We start from the raw sequence: 6000 nt of genomic DNA, 5'->3' as shown, positions 1-6000 counted from the left end.
GTAGAAATAGCGTGTATTATGTTTCGAGTCGATTTTTGGCAACGTTTAGATAGTTGTATGCCTTCGTTATAGCTTTGTTGATTCTGAAACTTTCAGGACTTGTTTATATGATTACGAGGCATAAAATAAGGTTTTGGCTTGCTAAATAATGAGTTGTAAGCCGTGTTTGTACAGCCCTGTTCATGAGTACGGTTTGGGTTCGTCATGGAGTCGGATCATAGGAGTCTTGTGTTGGCCGGCAGGGAGATTGTTGGGGCGTGTCTCAGGGTTGGTTTTATGATGGGCTAAGTTAGTTGAAAGGCTAGTGTAGTGGTTGGACAAAGTTGGTTGTTGTGCTCTGTTTTACAGCCGTTACGACGCCGTTTTACTAGCATTCCTTTTCACTTGCTAGGGAGCCAGTTGAATTCCGAGTCTTGCACCATGTCTTAAGTTGAGTATAAGGAGTGATTGGATAGTAGTTTCGAGTCGTTTCGAAGTCGTTGCACCGGGACACTATAGCCTGCTTGTGTTGTGAGTTATGGCCGAGCTGAGGTAGTGTGATGAGGGTGGAGCTTGTTTCCCGAGGTAAGGAGTCGGGATGGTTATGGATTTTCATGGATGTCGGGTTACGTGGTGTAGGTTGTCGTGGTTTTGTGTGGTGTAGCGCATCGGTTGGTCATAAAGGGTAATATCCGTATAAAACCCATAAATTGAAGGATTATAACGCAAATTTTATACGTGATTAATAGTCATAAACGAAAAACATAATGAAACGATAAAGATTAAGCAATAACCTCCGGTCCTAGTGCAATTCGGCAATGAGAGATCAAAGTAGATCTCCTCCTAATTGTTGCACCCAAGATTGTCCGAGAAATGCCCTTGTGCTAGAATTGAATCCTCTAATTGCCTTGCAATATTGAGAGGATTGTTTTGTGAGGTTTTGTTGGATGAGAGATCCGAATTTTGAGAGGCAATTTTCTCAAAACCCTAATGTATTTTTGCAAATGACAATTAGGTTACAAAAGAGGAGAGACTCCCTCTTTGTATGGTTCGGCCGTGAGCTTTAGATGCGGAGAGTGGGCTTTCCACTTTCTCTTATTTTTAACTCATGGTACGACCCGAAATGCGCTAAATGTATATGACACGGTTTTATCATAAATCGTCATCGGTTATCGGTTATTAAAGCATCAACTAATAATACGGATTAGTTGAAACATTAATACATGTCCGACAAAGACGATATTGTATAATTATATTTATTCAATATACATTAATCAAATATAAATCGTTTATATTCAATTTTACGAATTAACTGCTTAATTCGCTTTAGCCATTATTATTTAATCCGTATTAAATAAAATATCTCAACATCACATTTTTGACTAATTAATAGTCAAATAACTCAGACTAACTGGTTAGTCAAATTTGGCATCTACATGACTGTATTTTCATACCGTCACATCTCTCAAACGTATCCTATAGGTGTGACTTTTAGGGACCGTTGATCACCGCCATCAGAATGACAATAACGTCAAACTTATCTAGCAAGCCAACCGTTATTGATAAACGTGGACCAACTGATTATGATACAAAAGTATACCCTTTGATCCTTTTAGAGATTTATAAGTCCTTGCACTAACTGTAAAGGACACCAGCCCCAACAAGCTCCCACTTGTCCGTACAAGTGTATGTGCAATGACGTTATCCGCACTAACTGGAGGACACCACCTCCAACAAACTCCCACTTGTCCGTACAAGTGTATGTGCGATAACCGATTCTCATATTCATTTAAAATTTCTCCCACTCAATGTAAAACAATTTGCGAGATCCAGATCCGCAAAGGTCGTATTTTCTGATCGATCCGTATCTAGAGTGGTTTCCCGACTAGAGAGTAACTTAAGCGATAAAACGAATCCGTATCCGAGCATGGCCATGCATTTCGATTCTGACTCCTCGAGTGGCCCCGAGAAATGTCGAGTACCGATAAAGGCTGAATATCTCCTTCAACTCGAACTCCTTCCGATCTAAGCACAGCATGAAATGACCCAGAAACAATCTACTTGGCCCCCTGTTACGGATGACCGTGAGAAAGAAACCAAAGTCACCCAAAATCTGCCTTAGTCTCAAGAGACAGTCGATAGTCAAAAGAATCGACTCTTAGGATCACTATGGAGGTCCTATCCACGACCGGGCACCGAATGTTGTAAAACATTTAGGACTCCACGTTGATGTCACAATTGTGTCCTACGAGATATCCGTATAAATCGCCTCTGTGATTGGTCGGTCAACTTTGTTGACTTATGGCTCGTTGAACCCACCATCAACCAACGTCACAAAATAATTACCTTGAGTTATCACTCACGTGGGTAATTAAGGACCAAAAATATAATGCTTGTTCAGTTCACTTTGTGGTGTTCAAAATTTGTCGTACAAATCCACATGAAAAACAAAATATATATAAAATATCAAAACGATGATGTCGTATAGAGTACAAAAGAGGATGAATCTAATCCATAAAAGTGTACTACAACTTAGGAACACGTTTAATTCCCATGGAATTAACGTGCCCTTCATGCTTATCTTGTCGTAATGGTTTAGTGAGAGGATCTGCTATGTTATCATCTGTAGCAATCTTTTCTATCACTACTTCCTTTTGCTCCACGTAATCCCGGATTAGATGAGCTTTCCGTTGTACATGTCTAGACTTGTTGCTAGACTTTGGCTCCTTAGCTTGGAAGATGGCACCTCTATTTTTGCAATAGATGGTGATCGGGTCATTCGAACTAGGCACTACAGATAGTCCATGTAAGAATTGACGCATCCATATCGCTTCCTTTGTAGCTTCGGACGCGGCATAGTACTCGGACTCGGTCGTAGAATCTCTTTGTAACAGTTTGTTTGGAACTCTTCCGGTGATCTGCAGCGCCGCCATTAAGAGTAAAAACGAATCAGATCGAGATTTCGAGTCATCACGATCCGTTTGGAAGCTAGCATCTGCGAATCGGTTTGCGCATAGCTTTTGATCGCCTCCATAAGTCAATGCCCAATCTTTAGTCCTCCGTAGGTACTTAAGAGTGTTCTTGACAGCCATCCAATGTGATTCACCTGGATCTTTGTTGGAATCGACTTGTCATACTCAATGCATATGCCACGTGCGGACGTGTGCATATCATGGCATACATGATTGATCCTATAGCCGAGGCATAAGGAATCCGTGTCATGCGCTCTTTCTCTTCCGGTGTCTCGGTGACCGAGACTTGCTCAAATGCACCCCTGGAGCCATGGGAAGAAACCCTTTCTTGGAGTTAGTCATCTTTGAATCTCTCTAGGACTTTGTCTATGTAAGACTCGATCGAGAGATAGCATCCGTCGTGATCTATCTCGATAGATACGGATGCCAAGAATTCTTTGTGCCTCTCTCGGATCTTTCATCCGGAAATGGTTTTTCAACCATACTTTCACCGAAGTTAAGAGAGGTATGTCATTCCCAATCAGGAGTATGTCATCGACATACAATATTAGGAAGACAATCTTGCTCCCACTCGACTTGATATAAAGACATGGTTCCTCGACCGATCGAGTAAATCCATTTTCTTTAATCACTTGGTCGAAGCGATGATTCCAACTCCGAGATGCTTGCTTAAGTCCATAAATGGAACGCATAAGTTTGCACACTTTCTTAGGATGTAAAGGATCGATGAAACCTTCGGGTTGTACCATGTACAACTCTTCCTCCAAAAAGCCGTTTAAGAAGGCGGTTTTCACATCCATTTGCCAAATTTCATAGTCATGAAAAGCGGCAATCGCTAAGATAATCCAAATGGAACGCAACATGACTAAGGGTGCAAAAATTTCATCGTAGTGCAAACCTGGCACTTGGGTGAAACCTTTAGCAACTAGTCGTGCTTTATAGATATCTTGTTGACCTTCCACAGAATGCTTTATCTTGTAAAGCCATTTGCATTGAAGGGGACGAACCTTAGCAGGTAAGTCAACAAGATCCCATACGTTGTTCTCATACATAGAGTCCATCTCGGATTGCATGGCCTCAAGCCATAGCTTTGAGTCGGAACTAGTCATGGCACCTTTATAGGTTGCGGGTTCACTACTCGTTAGGAGTAGAACGTCATCTATGTCATGTTCCTCGACCATACCAATGTATCTGTCTGGAGGAATAGAGACTCTTCCCGACCTCCTAGGTTCCTCGGGAATATTCACGCATAGGGATTGAAGGAATTGGTTCCTCCAATGGTTGCTCGGTATTTGGTTTTGGAATCTCCGACAGTTCGAAGGTTCTATCACTCTTTGCATTCTCGAGAAATTCCTTCTCTAAGAATGTCGCACTAGCCGCAACAAAAACACGTTGTTCGGTTGGCGAATAGAAGTAATGACCAAGTGTTCCTTTAGGATAACCTATAAAGTATGTCTTGACCGATCGCGGGCCGAGCTTATCCTCGTGTCTCCACTTGACATAAGCCTCGCAGCCCCAAACCCGTATAAAGGACAAGTTAGGGACTGTTCCTTCCATAGTTCATATGGAGTCTTGTCAACAGACTTTAGACGGACTTGGTTAAGTATTAGAGCGGTGATGAGAAGAGCATAACCCCACAATGAGTCGAGGCAACACGGTGTGACTCATCATGGATCGAACCATATCAAGTAGTGTTCGATTTCTCCGTTCGGACACACCATTCATTTGAGGTGTTCCAGGTGGAGTTAACTGTAGGGCAATCCCACGGTCTTTAAGGTGTTGATCAAACTCGTGAGAAAGATACTCGCCACCACGATCCGAACGCAGTGTTTTAATCTTTCTACCCAATAGGTTCTGTACCCTATTCTGGTATTCCTTGAATTTCTCAAAGGATTCACTTTTGTGCTTCATTAAGTAGACATAGCCATATCTACTTAAATCGTCCGTGAAAGTGATGAAATACCTATAGCCTTCTCGTGCGGTGATTGACATAGGACCACATACATCCGTGTGTATGAGTCCTAATAGGTCAGCCGCGCGAATTCCAACACCTTTGAAGGAAATCCGAGTCATCTTACCGATGAGACATGATTCACACGTGCCAAATGATTGAAAATCAAAGGCCGAGATAGCTCCATTTTTAATGAGCTGTTTTACGCGTTTCTCATTAATGTGTCCCATACGGCAGTGCCATAGATACGTTTGATCTTTGTCACCAACCTTTAACTTTTTATTCATTACGTGTAATATTTCGGTGGTCTGATCTAAAACATAAATTCTGTTCATGGAGACTGCCTTGCCATAAATCATATTGTGTAAAGAGAAAATGCAACTATTATTCTCTATTACAAATGAAAAACCAAGTTTGTCAAGTGCAGAAACTGAAATAATGTTTTTCGAAAGACTGGGTACATAATAGCTGTTATATAAAAATAACTCAAATCCGCTAGGAAGCTGGATCACGTATGTTCCCCTTGAGACGGCAGCCACTCGTGCTCCATTCCCAACACGCAGGTGAAGGAAATGTAGATCTTTATACATACTAACATACTCATATATGTTAAAATTAATTTGTCATAAAATTAAAGATGGATTTTATGCATGCAAACATTAATTAAAGAGATGGAAAAATCTATATCTCACCATGTGATTTCCGGATTTATGGGCACAAGTGAGTTCACCTACTCACTTGTTCTTGAGCTCTCCAAATGGAAGAACAAGGACTCAAAGGTAGAATCCCTCCCAAAAGCATATACCCAAGGAATACATCTTAATAAACCAATACTATTTAGATCTAGTAATAATATTGGTTTTACCATAAAATGACACAAAATAAATTGTATTTTGGCTCTTGAAGATTTCGGTCAAGAGGTGATGTTTTTGTGAGATTTTATTTCTCTAGAATTATCATAAATTGTAGAGAGTTCTTTTGGAGGATTTTCTTACACTAGAAAAAGATGGGAAGAATGAATAATTGAATAAAGAGAAGAGCTCTCTTCTCTTTCTTGTGGGAGGCCGAAAAAGAGAGCATTGGGTAGTATGCCCAATG

The sequence above is a fragment of the Silene latifolia genome, chromosome Y (genome assembly GCF_048544455.1).
Source record: "Silene latifolia isolate original U9 population chromosome Y, ASM4854445v1, whole genome shotgun sequence".
In the NCBI taxonomy this organism is placed as follows: Eukaryota; Viridiplantae; Streptophyta; class Magnoliopsida; order Caryophyllales; family Caryophyllaceae; genus Silene; species Silene latifolia.
This window is presented reverse-complemented; position numbering follows the sequence as displayed.